The following is a 17,450-nucleotide window of genomic DNA, read 5'->3' as shown; positions in this document are numbered from 1 at the left end:
TAGATAACATTCACATATTGATAGGATACCATCCACAAGCACAGAATTGGGGCATGCTGGGCTTATTTCAGCTTTTGAAATCTACCTACATTTCAAAATGTGGGGTGGCTTCTGAAACAAACCTCTAAAACCAGTGAAGTTGGATTTGCTGCCCTTTGGGGACAAATGAACTTGGATGATACTGAGGGTTGGGGACCCAGGCTGTCCCAGATCCCCAGCTGCAGCCTAACGTTCTCCCTCCCCTGACTTATAGTGAAATGCAAGCATTTTGGAGTCTTTTAGTATTTGTTCAAATTAAGCCAGATGCCACAATACTCTTTTATTTGTTTTAACACTGGGTTGTGTTCCAAATGAGAAGGCTCAGTGTGTTTTTGTTTTTGCTTTTTTTATTTGCATTTCTGTCACCCAACACCATTTAGATGAATAAATGTGGATAAAGAGGTGAGAGACTATGAAATCTAGAAAACAGCATGGATGTATGAATGATGCCTAAGTTAACAAATTGGGCACCCGGAGAGTCTCTTCTGTGCCCTCATGGGTCTCTGTCATGTTGTCACAGCGCAGACCCTGCATAGCAATATTTTTTTGTCTTGAAAAACAGCAAACCAAGGGTGTTAAATAATAATGATGAATATAATGTAAGAACAGCTTCTAAAATAAGGGTTGGGAATAATCTTTTGGGTGAGAGTTCTGGCAAATCCAGATGTCAGGCCACAGAACACTTTATCAATTTTGAAATATAGTCCTGCCAGCTCTCTTTGTTGAGGAGGGCCCCACAGCAATTCTGAATAGATCTAAGGATGCAAAGGACACCTAATACAAGAGGAAGAATCATCTTAAGAATGTCCATCACTCAAAATCAATCAGCAGTCTCGCCACCTGCTATCAAATGATCTCACTGCAGCTTTCTCCGAATGCCTCCATGCAGGGGCAGTGTGGGCCTTTAATAATGTCATGACTATGAGATCGAAGAAGAGTCAAGTCCAGAGATTTCCCTAAGTGAAGGTTCCTCCCACAGAGTCTCATTGTCAAGGTTGCTTACATCATTGCATACTCAACAAGAGTCCACTAATCATAGACATGCTTGCACATGGGTGGCTGACAATAGTATAAAAACATGTCCACTCTTGATAGAAACCAAAGACTGGCAAATAAAAGTGGAGAGGAATTTTCCATTTGGCAGAGTTGATAAAAGAAAGACAATGGTCGCTGTCTATGAGGGCGTCAGGAAATGTTGGCTCAAACCCACGTGGAGGAAGTGTACACTGCTATAAAATTCATTTATTGCTTTTTCAGAAATCTCTCTATATAAAAGCCTAAGTGACTGTTACGATGGGGCAGCCAGAACGACTGGTCACTATGATGTGCACTGACCACCAGGGGGCAGACATCAATGCAGGAGCTGCCCCCAGCCCACAGACCCCGATTGCTGATGGAGCCTGCCAGCCAACTTCCCAGCCTCTCCCCCCGACCCCACAACCCCCACTTCCTCCCCCTGCCAATCAGGGCTGGGCCTCCTGGCTGGGATGGGAAACTGGGGGTGGGTGTTGGTGGATGCGGGCAGCAGGGAAGGAGGAAGAACGGAGGTGGGGAGGCAGGGAACCTGATCGGCCCTGATCACCAGCCAGGCCAAGGAACCCCATCCGTGCATGAATTTTGTGCACCGGGCCTCTAGTATTAATATAAAAATATTTTTAATTGTTCAGGAACTACAAATGATAGCAACTTAAATATCTTCCTGGTAGGAAAATGGCATACAATGACTTATGGCATATCCATACAATAAAATACACTGTAGCAATTAAAAAGGAAAGCACAACAAGAATATTTAAGGACTAGAAGGATACTTGGAATATATTTATGGAAGGCAGGATAATGTAGCGCGCCCCTCCCCCCCCCCCAAAAAAAAGTGTCCAAATCTGTCCCTGGAAATTGTGAATATGTTCTGTTGCCTTGTAAAGGGGAAATTAAGGCTAAAGGTGGAACTGAGGTTGCTAGTGAGTTGACCATGAGATAGGAGGTTATCCTGGCATCTGAATGGAACCAATGTAATCACAGATTCTTTATGCACGAAAGAGAGAGGCAGGAGAGTCCAAAAGCAGTGATGTGATATAAGAAAGACTCAGGTGACCATTGCTGGTGCTGAAGATGGAAGGGGGCCAAGATCCAAGGGGTGTAACACCTTCTAGAAGCTGGAAAAGGCAAGAAAATGGATTTTCTCCTAGAGCTTCCAGAGAGGAACGTGACATACCGAGTGAGGTCAGGCCTCTGAGATCCATTTCTGACTTCTGACCTCCAGAACTGCTAACATAATGCATTTGTGCTGTTTGAAGTCATCAAATATGTGCTAATTTATTTCAGCAACAATAAGAAATCAAAACAACATTTAAGTGAAAAATGTCTAGCTTTGTAACATGTACTTTGATATTTGCCTTTGATATTTGGAGAGCATATCGTCATTATTGGAGCAGGAGTGTTGTTAATAAGAAAAAACATCTAATGTGAACACATGGCAGGAAGGAAGGGCTGTACATTTTAGGGGGTGAGTTAGGTAGGCAAGGGAGAACTGACTCTGCTCTCTTGAGGAAGGCTGAGCATGGTAATGAGTTATATGAGAGCTATTTAATAACAGCGTGTGGGCAAGGCTGGGCGAGGACTTGCCAAATACTGCAACAGAGCCAAGGGAGAGAACATCTTTGCGTTGCTCAATTTTTAAGAATTATAAAATATATCACAATTATAGAAAATTACAAAGAAAAACACCACCAGCATGCGCACTTACCACTCATCTCTCTCCTAGATCATCTTTTGGCGATATTTGCTTCAGACGGATTAACATGAGGATGCCTTACCGATCTATTTGATCGATCCCCCTCTGTGAGGTCTTGCATTCCTCCCCCACTCCATTTCAGGCATGATTTTTTTTTTAAGTTCCCACTTTGGCATTTATCTCTAAATTACTGATAATATCTGATAAGGTTGAATGGTGGACCCCAAAGATATGTCCACCTCCTAACCCCCAGACCTGTGAATGCGACCTTATTTTGGAAAAGGGTCTTTGTGGATGTAATTAAGTTGCAGATCTCGATGAGATGATTCTGGGTTTATCCAGCAGGTCCCAGATTTCATGGCAAGTGTCTTAAAAGGGAAAAGAGCGGCCAGGCGGGGGTGGAGTCAGATATTGAAGTGATGAAGTTTTAAGCCAAGGAACTGCGGGGGCCACCAGAAGCTGGAAGGAGCCAGGAAGGGTTGTCCCCTCGAGCCTTTGGAGAGAGCACCTTGATTTCAGACGTCTGGCCTCCAGGACTGTGAGAGTGTGTGTTGTAAGCCATCAGTGTGTGCGGATTTGTTATGGCAGCCCCAGGAAACTCATACATTGTTGTTTTGAAAAAAAAAACATATTTTTATAGATTTTTGTACAGAGAGGAAGGGAGAGAGATAGAGAGCTAGAAACATCGACGAGAGAGAGTCATCGATCAGCTGCCTCTTGCACACCCCCTACTGGGGATGTGCCCGCAACCAAGGTACATGCCCCCGACCGGAATCGAACCCGGGACCCTTCAGTCCCCAAGCCGACGCTCTATCCATTGAGCCAAACCGGTCTTGGCTACATTGTTGTTTTGAATCTTTTAAGTTTCTGTGATAGTAACTTGGTGTACAAAACATTCAACAACCCGCTTTTTCTCCCTGTTTGACATCTGTTCATGCAGCTATGAGCATTTTTAATTTTACTCATTTTCTTTGCTCCATAGAGTTCCACTGTATGACTTTGTTACTCTCTAGCTGTGTGATCTTGGGCTGACTTCTCTTGTGTCTCAATCCGTTAACCTAGAAAGTGGAAAAAGTTGTCACCATAAAGACTGGAGTTAGCAAAAATCAAAAAAGCCTACCTACTTCATGGGGTTATTTTGAGAATTAAATGTGGTCATATTTTGTAAAGTCTTGCCAATAGAATACCTCGCAAACATAGGAACTGCTCACATGTTCATTAAAGAATACACTTATTTCTTCAATTTCTGAAGGACTTGCAGGATGGACGATTCTATTTTGTCTTTGTTCTCAACGAAGGGGCTTTGATTATTCCTGCACGTGGCTCCTGGTCCACAGGTGGAAGAGTCCCAGGGGTCCATACCCAGATGTGGAATTATTGAGTCTTGAGTAGGCACACCTATCATTTTTCTAGATCTTGCCCAATTCTCCTTTAGAGTTTTTGTAAAAATTTAGCTTCCTATCAGCTATAAATAAACTCGTTTTTCCATGTCTTTGTCAACTTTTGTTATTATCAGAGTGTAAAATTTTTGCTTATCTGAAGGTTGTGAAATTGTTTAATTTCTTTACATGGTTTAATTTTACTTTTTTAAAAAAATATATATTTTATTGACTTTTTAAGGAGAAGAAGAGAGAGGGATAGAGAGTTAGAAAATCGATGAGAGAGAATTATCGATCAGCTGCCTCCCGCACACCCCCATCGGGGATATGCCCGCAACCAAGGTACATGCCCTTGACCGGAATCGAACCTGGGACCTTTCAGTCCGCAGGCTGATGCTCTATTCACTGAGCCAAAACGGTTTCGGCTAATTTTACTTTTTGTTTACGTGTTACTTTTCAGATTACTATATAGTAAGATTGAGCATCTTGGGATGTTTGCTGACTACTTCTGCTTCTTCTGTGAACTGCATGTTCATGTCCTCTGTCTCTCTTTCTGTTAAGCAGTTTACCTTTTCGAAAATGTTTTTATCACTTTCTGTGGATGCTAGATGCTTGCACTTTCTTTGTATGAAGTATTGCATAGATTGTTTACCAGTTTGTGTCTTATCTCTTCATTTTGTTTACAGTGTCTTTTATTTAATGAAACTTAAAAATTTCAAGTAGTCAAATATATCTATCTTTTCCTTTATGATTTGTTCTTTTAAATGACTCTTGTTTAGGAAAACCTTTCCTAAACTAAAGTGGTACAATCTTGTTTTTATATTTCTCTTAAATGTTTTAGTGGATTTAATTTTTATGCCTAGGTTTCTAATATACTTTGGGTTATTCTATATATGATGAAAGTGAGGAGTATATTTTCTATGTCAATGACCAATTGTCTCATATGTACTGAAAAGACCAGGGTGCCTCTGGGCTCTCCAAGGCCCCGGTCTGCTTCCCTAATCTTACAACCAAATCCACTCCTCTAACTGACTATGTTCTTGTAATGGGTATTACTGGACAGGCAAGTTCTCATTCTTCTCTCAGCTTGTCTTCTTCAGAACTGCCTCTGCTATTGTTGGCTTCCATATGAATTTGAGACTTGTATGAGTCCACTTACAAGAAAAAACCCTGTTGATTTTTAATTGGAATTTCCTTTTTTAAGGTAAATTTCAATATATTTATGAATCTTTCCATCTATTCAAAATGTTTTTGTATCCTTCAATGATGTTCATCATTTTCTCTATATTGACCTGTCCATATTTTTAAATATTTATTTCTTTGCATCTTGTCATTTATGCTACTACTTTTTTGGCCTCGTTTTTATTTTATGTTAAATTCTGTACAAGGTCATTGTTTGTTTATTCCAAAGCTATTGCTAAATTCTTTAACAGTTTTGTTTGCATTTTGTTTAGCTTTTAACAATTATTTCATTTTTTCCATTACCATTTATCCCCTCTATGCTCTCTTTCACCTCCAGCCAACCCCTCCAACCCCACCCATGTTGCTTGCATTTTTAATGGTGACACATTTTCTACAAATTAGGAATTTTGTAGAAATGTTACCTCTGTGATTCTGCCAATACTCATCTCTCCCTTCATTGTCTATAGCAGAGCATGTATTTTTTTTATTTTTTACCAAGAGGAGTCATGAGTGTGTGTCTGACATCTTCAGTTACAGAGTAATTAAAGACATGTCTCTCTCCTCCCCCCCCCCCCACCATCCCTCCCTTTGGCACTGAATTGAAATGAACACACACATACACACACACACACACACACACACACACACACACATGTCAGGGAGGAAGCATTATATATAAATTCCACCCACTCCTCAGTTTCTTTGCTTTTGAAGGGGGAAGATCCAAGTTGATTTTTGCATGAAACATATATTTTTAACAAGTTTATTTTTTAACAAGTTGGTATTTTATAGTGTGCTGTAACCATCTGTCACAAAGTCTAAAAATCAGATATACCAAAACTAACTTTTTTTTAAAGAAATAAAAAAGAGTAATTTCTTCAGGACCTTTATATCCCCAAAGGGATTTAGGGTAATTTTGCTTTGAGGCAACACTGACCTCCTGTGGCCAGAGAGTCTCAAAAAATTATTCTCTTCCTTTTTACTAGGAGTTTTCTTTCTAATAATTTCTCTGTCAGACAAATGGTTATTTTCAGTGCACAAAATTTACTTTTATTTAACCATGTGGATATAGTTAACCTATAACTCTGTCACCAAGGCCACAAGTAAGAAAGAACCCTCTGCTCCTTGGTGAATGTGCAGGAGCCCTCTGGCGTGTGGGAGCCTCACAGAGCAGGGGGTGCCAATTTGCCTTCTGGGCCTCTGAGTCTGTTCCTATTTCCTGCATTTATTGCACTTTTCCTTTCATTCCTGTCAATGAATCCATTTTATTAAACGATTCTCAGGAAGGCCTTGGAGTCAGTATTCCTTATTTACTGATATCTCCTTATCCTTCTCACTCCATCAATTTACTTTCCAATATAACCGTGTCCCATTCTTTTCCTCATTCACTACCATATCCTTTGAAAATGACAGTATCCCCAGACTCGTTGTCTGGTTTCACTCCTCTCTGTTTTTAAATTGAGATATGATTGACATATGACATTACATCAGTTCCCGGTGTACAACATGATGATGCAGTATTTGTACATATTGTGAAATGGTCACCACAATGAGTCTAGTTAAGATGCATCACTACATAGTTACAGGATTTTTATTCTTCTGATGAGAAATCTGAAGATCTACTCTGTCAGCAACTTTCCAGCACACAATAGAGTATTGTTAGCAGCACAGAAAGAAAACCACAGGTATCAGCAGGATGAGGCAGGCTTGGAGGGGAGGACACCTAGAACTCTCCATCACAGAATGGAGGAAGTTGGTTGTCAGCTCTTGACAAAGCCATTTTTGTGTAGAAGCAATGGAAGCACTGACAAAACAAATATGGAGGCATGGTAGAAGTACCCAGAGGGAACGAATAATTATTTAGCTTTCTAACCCCGTGCTCACCACCACCCCTTTAATTTTATGATTATTTAATTGATGCTTTGTCCACTGAAGTTCAGAACAGTGAAGGTCGGGGGAGATGAAGTATCTAAAAATGCTGAATTTCAGTTGATTTGTGGATAGTATGTTAGGTTAACAAGATCGAATGAAACAATTTTTGTGGCCCATTCTGAAAATGATTCTTGAAACATAATCTAAGATATCACAGATTTTACTAATCACATACATGCTTTTATTAAAAAGACACAGAGCTAGCCCTGGGAGAGAAGCGATGTTGTCAATCATGGGAAAGTTTTGCAGCAAAATAATAATACTGCTGGTAATGGTCAGGCCTCAAGTTTCAGTGTTTCTTCCAAGGTTGTGGCAGATTCTTTCTGAACCCAGGAGAGCCTAACTCTGGATTTTAGGACTCCGTTGGCATTTTAGACACTCAGGAGTTAGGGCTTTTATGTTTGCTTGCTTTTGTTGTTCACTTGGCCCTTGAGAATGTAGCGTAAAAGACAGACAGCACTTTGAACGGAAATGCTAGGAAGAATGGTTGGGAGGCTAGATGGCAGGTGGTGGTGGTAAACATAAAAGACCCCCCTCCCCCCACCTAAGGGTATTCAGCTTTGAGATGTTTCATAAGCAGATTGTTTCCCAGAGAATGAAGAGTAAATATATATCCAGTTTAATGCTCTGTTGAAAAGAAGCGAAGATTGTCACTAGGAAATAAGATAAGGGAAGTAAAGGCCGGCTACTCCCTTGTGCTTGCCTTTCAATACGTTTTTATGTTTGGCGCTCTATTTCTGGATATATATGTTGTTGAATACATTCCTATTTTAAAACCTCCCCCATCTTTTGTGAATTGTATGAGTTTATCTCCACCTTCCAGGACGGTGGAAATAAGAAGATTATTTAGTTGTGTTTTATCACTGTGGTTAAGGAAGGGCTCTTGTTGGTTTATCAGCAGCGCCCCCTTGTGGCATTTATATGCATTTCTTAATTCTAAATAGTGGGGAAAATATCAAGGACAAGTAGAGGCTAAATTTGATTTATAAACATTATTTTATTTTTCAGGCTGTTGATTTTTATTTTCTCTAGTTGTATCTGTTAGTACAGGGTAAAATTCATTCTTATGGCATGGGGAACTGGTCTAATGATATTACATTTAGGACTGAGCCTAAGTGAAGACAAAGATCAAAATTGTTAGCAGCACAGAAAGAAAACCGCAGGATGAGGCGGGCTTGGAGGGGAGGACTCCTAGAACTCAAACTCCTAGAACAAAACAATTTGCTTTGAAGACATTTTGATCACAGTGACCAGTAAGTCATTGGCAAAAAGCCATGTCAAATTTTTACTCATGACTTGCTTTTTAACACTTGAATACTTTAATTTTAAAATAAACTTTTCTCAAGATTAAAGTATTTTTTGTTATTATTTCATGGTATCATATTCCTTTTATCTTTATTTGAACTTAGGACATAAATTCTCAAAACTTTTTCATTAATTACTAAAATATGTATCTGTGTAACACCTTATAAGCTCATACTCAAATTCTGTGTGAAATTATTTGGAAATTATTTGAATAAAAATTTCATATGTGAGAGATATAGACTCACCAAATTAGAGCTAACATAGGCTTTAAATTTCCAAAAGAAAAAGTCTCCATGATTCCAATTATAGGATTAAAACTCAGAATTAATGCATTTCACACGAGCTGAATTTCTTGCTATGACTTTTGCTCTAACTCTAGAGTTAAAATCAATGTTAAAATTGATTCTTTTATTGTTGTTGACTCTATTACAGATGTCCCCCAGTCGCCCCGCTCCGCCCCCCCCCCACCGCCCCCCAACTTTGTCACCTCTACCCAGCCCCTCCTCCACCCTCTGGCCTTCACCACACTGTTGTCTGTGTCCATGGGTTATGCATATGTGTTATTTGGCTAATTTCTTCACCTTCATTAATTCTCCCACACCTCCTTTTTGACATTTGTATGTTCCCATGCCTCTTGACAACTTTTTGTTGTTGTTTGTTTTGTGGTTGTTATAGTTTTTTTTAATTTAAAATTTTTTTTTAAATCTTTTTTTTATTTTTTATTGCTAGAACTGCTTTTCCCTCTGTCCTTCCAGTTTTAGTCTTGTTGGAATAATTTAGATTGGGAGGTCATCCAGAGATCATTGAAAATACCTTAAGCTGTGGAGGTGAGCTGCGGACAGAAGCCAAGGCCATGGGTGGAACACAGTCCATGCCCCTCTGCCCCACAGTTGTAAGGGACCCTCTGCCTGGGAAGTTGTTTTTCTAAGAGGCTGGGTTCAGAGTGATCACAGTCAAGTCAGTGCCCCACTACACTGCCTGGAGGCAGAGCCCTCACTTAGGGGAGAAGAGCCTGTCCCCACATTTCTGATGCCTCCATCTGATTTGTTACTACTTTTCACTTTTGAAACCTACCAATGAAGATTGTCTACACTAGTGGGGGGAGGAGGAAATCAAGAGTTTAGATTTCTTTTCAGTTGCCATCCTATGGTACTTCCTTAGAATAAATTAGTAATAAATAAAAATAATCTTGAAATAATATGGCAAAAAGATAACTGTGATAGCAGCTCACAGACTAGGGCAGCTTTTAAATATAGGATCAAACCAGAGAGCAAATATGGTCAAAGGCTTAGAAGAAAACTCTGTCAATAGTTCTAAGTGAATGAACAAGAACTGTGCTCTAGATCAGAAGGCTGACTTTCCAAGAATACAGAAGGTAATGGGAAAACTCTTCTCTGGTTTTCATGTTGATTCCATAAGACAGGAATTTCCCAGAATTGGAGGAATTTCCATAAGACCTACAGAACATGTTCCAGATGCTTAGACAGATCACCATGTGCTGGAGACCTCTACACATGGGCTGACTATAGAATGTGCTGGTCACTGCGGAAAATAGATAATTTCTCCCTGTGGTGAAAAAATGGAAACATCGGCCTAGAAAATGAAAATTATTTTAACTCCTTATATACCAGTAGATGTCATTACTTTTCTTATAGGGTAATTGCACCCGGATTAGGAGCCACCATACATCGTGTTCATTATGCCAAGGGCTCATGCAAATAGAATTATTATGATTTTAATAATCAGGTTAGGTAAAAATTTAGGGACCATCTGCAACAGAATGCCACCCTACATTTGAGATTAAGGGAGGGGACAAATAGGCTTGTCTTTCTGTTTTAAAGTCCTCACAGCACAGCAAAAACATCAGAGAGGCATCCATGGTGATTGATTTGACAGGTAAGCTTACAAGAGCAGCTCAAATTAAAAACAAAATAAAATAAAAAATCCCAGCCTCTGCAAAACCAGGCTCTTCTTTTTTCATCTTTTGACATTTCACTCCTAAAATTAGCTTTTTGATGAGAAAACTGCAGTGTGTCATACCAAAGCTAGTAAAGGTGAGGCAAATGCTCGAGATTGAAATTGAGTTGGTTCTGCTGTGCTGCTGATACCTGATAATTGGACATTGGACTTAGGGCCACTGTGACCTTTCGCAGTGAGGAGGGAAAAATCTCTATCCATTTTGCTGGAATTCTTTCTATATTTAAAACAGCTTTTTTTTTTTTTTTGAATGAAGTAATTCACTCTTCTTTTTAAATTAGCAATACCTAGCAGCCTATTTTTCATGTCATTCTGTGCCTTTATTCAATATTTCTAGTTCTTAAATCAGTAAAAGCCAGTCTGTTTCTCATGTTCTTAACCCCTTTACCTCCACTCCTGTTTCCCCACCCACTGCTGGTGGAAGTTACTAGTGTGACTTATCTTCCCTCCCGCTGCTGACTTTTTGGCACAGCCCACCTCCACAGCGTAGGGTACGTTGTTAGGGCACTGGGCTAGACCTAACCTTCTCCAACCCCAGGTATCCGCCTCATGCCTCAGTTTCCTTCTTCTCAGAGATGAGCCCTGTTGGCCCACAGGGGCCTGACCCAATGTGAATAGCTCCTATAACATACCACGTTTTACTTTTTTATTTTTATTTTATTTTTAATTTTTTATATGTTTTTATTTTATTTTTAATTTTATATATTTTTAATTTTTTAAAAATTTTCTTTCATTTTTTAATTAAAGTATTATATGTGTACATATCTTACCATTGGGGGTTCCCCCCCCATTCCCATACATGCCCTCCCTCTCCAGAGTTTTTCAACCATTGGTTATGCTTATATGCATGCATACAAGTCCTTCAGTTGATCTCTTATCTCCCCCATATCTTCCTACCCTCCTCGCTGTAATTTGACAGTCTATTTGTTGCTTTACTGTCTCTGTATCTATCTTTTAGTTCATCAGTTTATAATGTTCTTTATCATCCATAAATGAGTGAGGTCATGTGGTGTTATTCTTTCATTGATTGGCTTATTTCACTCAGCATGATGTTCTTCAATTCCATCCAGGTTGCTGCAAATGATAAGCATTCCTTCTTTTTTTTTATGGCAGCAAAGTATTCCATTGTGCAGATGTACCATAGTTTTTTTATTCAATCATCTGCTGACTGGCACATAGACTGTTTCCAAATCCTAGCTGTTGTAAATTGTGCTGCTATGAACATAGGGGTGCATATATCCTTTCTGATAGATGTTTCTAGTTTCTTGGGATATGTTCCTAGGAGTGGGATTACTGGGTTAAATGGGAGTTCCATTTTCAGTTTTTTGAGGAAACTCCATACTGTTCTTCACAATGGTTGCACCAGTCTGCATTCCCACCAGCAGTGCACGAGGGTTCCTTTTTCTCTGCAACCTCACCAGTACTTGTTAGTTTGTTGATTTGTTGATGTTGGCCAATCTGACAAGTGCATACCACGTTTTAGCCAATGCATGGGTGCAGGCCCTTGGAGCCTGGTCCCATTCCTGCAGGCAGTCCTCTCCGAAAACAAACAAAACTCCTTTCGAGGCCAGAAGTCAACCCAAGAAAATGGGCATTGTTGCCACCACCCAAGCATGCTTTGTCTTCTGAAGGCAAGTGACCACACACGAACAGCTCCTGTACCCCACCGTCATGCTGGCCCCTACACCAAGAACCCTCACGTGGCCTTAAGCCCGCCGGGCCTTGCTTGGGGGTCTCTGGTCTGTTCACAACTCCGCAGTAGTGATGGGCCCTTTGGCACAGTCTGGGGGGGGGGGGGTGGTACCACGAAAACCCAGGCAGATCAGGGGCCCAGCCATGCAGCCAGGTGGGAGCGGAGGCGTGGGCTCTACTGCACAGGCTGCTTGGGGTCACATAATTCAGTGGCAGGCACCACCCCATCAGTCTCTGGAGTGCCATGTGTCTGCACAAGTAGCTCATGGGACCCAGGGCGCATTTGCTTCCAGGGTGCGCTATTGGGTAAGGGGTGGGGGTAAGGGTGTGGGGGTGTAGAGGCTGTAGGAGGTATGGGGGGTGTGGGGTGTGTGGGAGTGGGGTGGGGAGTGTGGGGGGTGTGGGTGTGGTGTGGGGAGGGAAGGAACTAGGAGTGCATGGCGGGGAGTGGGGGGAGGGCGCGGGGCGGGGCAGCAGGAGGCGGTGACTGAGGTGCGCAGGTGCCCCAGGACCCCTGGGAAGTCCCGCCCAGGAGCCCTGGGGCTGCCTTTGGGCTGCAGGCCTGAGACCCTGCGTGGACCAGCTCTAACCAAGGGGCAGCGGGATCTCCTGGAAGGAGTCCACGTTGAACTTAAACAGGCTCCTCCCCAGGCTACACACTGGAGCTCCACTCCTGCCTGAGAGTGTGATGAGGCTCCGTGGCCTCACCGGCATCCGGACTGTCTGCACGGGGCCTCCTGCGTGTCGGTGGCGGGAACCAGGCCCGGGTCCCACCCGCGGCGGGAGGCCAGCCTGCGGACAGCGCTTATTCAGGGGCAGCCAGAGGGACTCCTGGCCGCGCACGTCCACTCAGCATGTGGTTTTTACCAGCTTTAGAGAAATGGGACATTCGTATGACTTTTTTGGCAAAGTTTCCTTTTTGTGAAGGTGTTCCCAAGCCCAGGACGTGGTCAGCGGAGTTCTCCTGGATCTCTCTCGGAAAATCCCTGCTCTTTCCTAAGGTAGGCGTGTGCACGTGGGTGCGCAGGTGCAGGTGTGTGTGCGCGCAGGTGCAGGTGTGTGTGCACGTGCAGATGTGTGTGTGTGTGTGCACGCGCAGGTGTGCGATCTGACTTGGGAGGTGGGTGGTGTGCCGGAGGGAGAGCTTCAGGGCCTGCTGCCCTCCTGGTTCCGGGGAGTGGCCCAGGCTTGCTGGGACAAGGGGTTCACCATAGCCCTTGATTCTTTGTTAGTGTAAAAACACAAAGCTAAAGTCCACGCACTATTTCATTCCTTTGAGGAAAAGAGAAGCAGCCCTCTGTTAGAGACTTGGCTTTGATTTTGGCAACAAAAATAAAAGGAAAAGATTCTAGCCTTTTCTGAAGAAGTCAAACTTACATCTTTTAAAATATATATATATATATATATATATATATATATATATATATATATATATATATATTTTTTTTTTTAATATATTTTATTGATTTTGTACAGAGAGAAAGGGAGAGAGATAGAGAGTTAGAAACATCGATGAGAGAGAGTCATCGATCAGTTGCCTCTTGCACACCCCCTACTGGGGATATGCCCGCAACCAAGGTACATGCCCTTGACCGGAATCGAACCCGGGACCTTTCAGTTCCCAAGCCAACGCTCTATCCATTGAGCCAAACCGGTTTCGGCTTAAAATATATATATTTTTTATTGATTTTATTTTTTTATTTTTATTTTTTTTACAGAGAGGAAGGGAGAGTGATAGAGTTAGAAACATCGATGTGAGAGAAGCATCAATTAGCTGCCTCCTGCACATTCCCTTGACAGGAATCAAACCTGGGACCCTTCAGTCCGATGCTCTATCCACTGAGACAAACTTACATCTTAAAAAAAAAACCCACAAAACCCCAAACTTTGCCAGCATACTATTCTGATTGTTCAGACATTTTCTTACAGGGTTGGGGCTATTTAGTTTTGGAATGAAAAATTATCTACCCTTCTCCCCAGTTGTTTCCTGCAACCCTTCATCATCACACAGTGACATGGTGAGAAATGAATGCCAGTCAGTCTGTTTCAAGTCCAGAATGCTTTAGGATAAAGTGTCACTTAGAGAACTGTTCCTCATGGAAGGGAATCTGGAAGAATATTACACATTTCACCATTTTTTAAAAATCCAAAATCCATCTGTGTTTTTTTTTTTAAATAAATTCAAGGATACTTTGAATGAAAAAGGGAATAAAAATATGAGTAATATACCAGAGGGTTTAGAAATGAAACAAAAAATTGGGAAAGGGTTTGACACAAATCGAATAGACCAAGTGCGGATTTCCTCAATGTGGAAGAACTCATAAACATTAACTGAAATGTTGCTTTAGTAAGATCCAAAAAATCACATAATTGGATGCAGTTGTTAATTTCCCCCCCTGCATTGTTTTACAGATGAATAAACTCAAATAACCTAAGATCCAGAGGGCTTTACACACCATCGCCAAGTTGGTTAGCGGCCATTTAGAGCGCCCTCAGGCAGGTGGCTAAGTGGAGTTGTTGCCATCTGAGCATTGTGACTCCTCCCCACACCTGACTGAAGGTTAATTTTATGTGCCCACTGGGCTGAGGGATGGATAGCCAGCAAAATGTTATTTCTGGGTGTGTCTGAAGGGTATCTCCAGAAGAGATTAGCAGGTGGGCTTTGTGCAGTCCTGGGGACCTGGATAGAGCAGAAAGGCAGTAGAATGGCACATCTCCCTGCTTGTCCATCTATGCTCCTGGTTCTCGGGCCTTGGGTTCAGGCGGGGGTTACACCACCAGCTTCTCTGGGTCTCCAGCTTGCAGGTGGCCAGAAGCGACTTTTTGGCCTCCAAAACTTCCCAAGTATATCCCTGTGACAGCAGTCCTCTTATATACATCTGTATATTAGATCTGTTGGATCTATTTCCTTGCAGACCCCTGACATACACAGGTGGTCCTCTCCTGCTCACGATGGAAATTCTGTCATCACCCTCTGTGTCATGCCCCTTCTGTGCAATGCAGGGACTGGGCTGCCCAAAGCATTTTCAGTGGGTCTGTATCAATGAGTTGCTGAGACCAAGACAGCTAGAAAATATTACAAGTAGTGACTAGACACGAACAAAGGGAAGAACAGTGGAAGAGATTTGGGAATGCAAAAAAACGAAAGCTGCAGTTCATAAATTTTACCATTCACAGGCCTTGCACTATTGATTTAAGCGACAAGTCATGTTTCAAGTGTCAGAATTTCTCACTGTGGAAAAAGCAGGGGTAGTTGTTTTTTGCTTTTGGCAAAATTACAAATGTGACTTCGGAGGCAGATTGATTGCAGTGTTTTCAATCTCCTATTAATTTAAAATCATGACTCTTTACCATGGTAGTGTGAAATAGCCATTGAATAAATAGAAGGATCATGGTAGCTTGTTTTCAGTATATTATTATTAGTTAACAAATGAGGCGATCCTACACATAGTAACACTTGAACTTCATCCTAATGAATTTTCAGACAGGCACCTAATGGCACCAGGAACTTACAGATGGATAAAGAACTCTCAGCTTGTTGTCTTGGAACATTTTATTTTAATGAGTGCACACAGTTCAGAGTGTCTATTATTAGCCTGCAAATGCTGCCAGCTCCTTTTTTTATGAAAATGCCGCCATTTTCAAAAGTGTAATTTGAAAATTTCACATTAAATCTTCATCAGCATTAAGAAATCATCACCAGATCTATTAATACTAGGTGAAGAATTGAAGAGATGCAGCAATATGAGTTCAAGATAATTCTTCTTTTTGTTCTTTTGGAAAATTCCTGTGGAAAAACATTCAAAATAACATGTTACACCTCTGTGTGGCACCTTTTAGTAACCCATGTTTGTGTTACATGGTGGGCGAAAGTAGGCTTACAGGTGTTCATATGGAAAATAGCACAATAATGAATAAATAATAATCTTACCTAATAATAGAGAACCATGTAAATTGACCATACCTCTGCTACACCCACAGCCAATCAGATGGCAGTTAATGTGCATACATACCTGAGTCCTGGGAACCTTCTTGGCATCCAGGTCACTCCCAGCTGGCTATCAAAGGGGCGAGGGGCCCCACTTCCCAAGCCTAAAGACTGGGCAGCCTGAGCCCACGATCAGAGGGGTGGGGTGGAAGCAGGGGCAGTGCCTGGGATCGAAGGGAAGGGGGAAAAATAATCAATGGAAACATATCCTCAGCAAGGATAAAAAGAAAGAAAGAAATGTCATATCCTATGAAAGATATATCTTGAAAATGCTTAAAGAAAGTTGTCATTTTTTCGTGGTGAAAGGACTGGAATTCGTGTTGATGAAAATACCTTGATGGCTGCAGTGACTGGCAGTGGCTATGGCAGCAAGGTAATGGGGCTGCCACCTTCCCCTGATCAGCCTGGTCGCCTCCTGCAAAGGGAGGCCAGACTGTAGCTTAGGTCCATCCCAACAGAGAGTGGGCCTAAGCCATCAGTAGGACATCCCTCAGGGCTCCCAGTATGTGAGAGGGACAGGCTGGGCTGAGAGACCCCTTCCCAGTGCACGAATTTCATGCATCGGGCCCCTTGTACAAGAATAAACTGTGTTTCACGTACTCACAACTATAAACCCACTTTTCCCCACCCTGTATGTTATATCACTTAACCCTAAGGACGACATATGTTTGGGACTGAGAGCATTTATGCCTTTTCACAGGGAAGGGAATTCAAATGGAAAAGCCTCATGATTTGATCCAGGGCATATGATCAGGATGTGGAAATCCAGAATTTGCATCAACGTTTTTATGATCCTGGTTCAGCTTCCTCTTCATTACATTATGGTGATGCTTTTCCACTTTGAACCATAAACTTTCTTTGTTTTGATATGGCCATTCCAGTGGGGAGTGGTTCTCACTGGGGCTTTAATGACATGGAACAGCTTTCCATGTGCTCATTAACCATTCGTGTAGCCTCTGTAGTGAAATGTCTGTTCACATCTCTTGCCCATTTGAAACTTTGAATGTCTTCTCAATATTGGATTATGAGCTCTTTATTTTGGATGCGATTCCTGTATCAGATATGTGATTTACAAGTTATTTCTTTACCAGTTTGCTGCTTGGCTTTTCATTTTCTTAGTGCTATCTCTTGAAGTACAAAGGTTTTTTAGTTTCAATGAAGTGAAATGTATTATTTTTATTTTATTTTATGGATTGTGTTTCAGGTATTGTGTTTGAGAACTTTT

This window comes from Pipistrellus kuhlii, unplaced genomic scaffold (genome assembly GCF_014108245.1).
Source record: "Pipistrellus kuhlii isolate mPipKuh1 unplaced genomic scaffold, mPipKuh1.p scaffold_m20_p_6, whole genome shotgun sequence".
In the NCBI taxonomy this organism is placed as follows: domain Eukaryota; kingdom Metazoa; phylum Chordata; class Mammalia; order Chiroptera; family Vespertilionidae; genus Pipistrellus; species Pipistrellus kuhlii.
The sequence above is the reverse complement of the archived record's forward strand: the minus strand, read 5'-3'. Positions refer to the sequence as shown.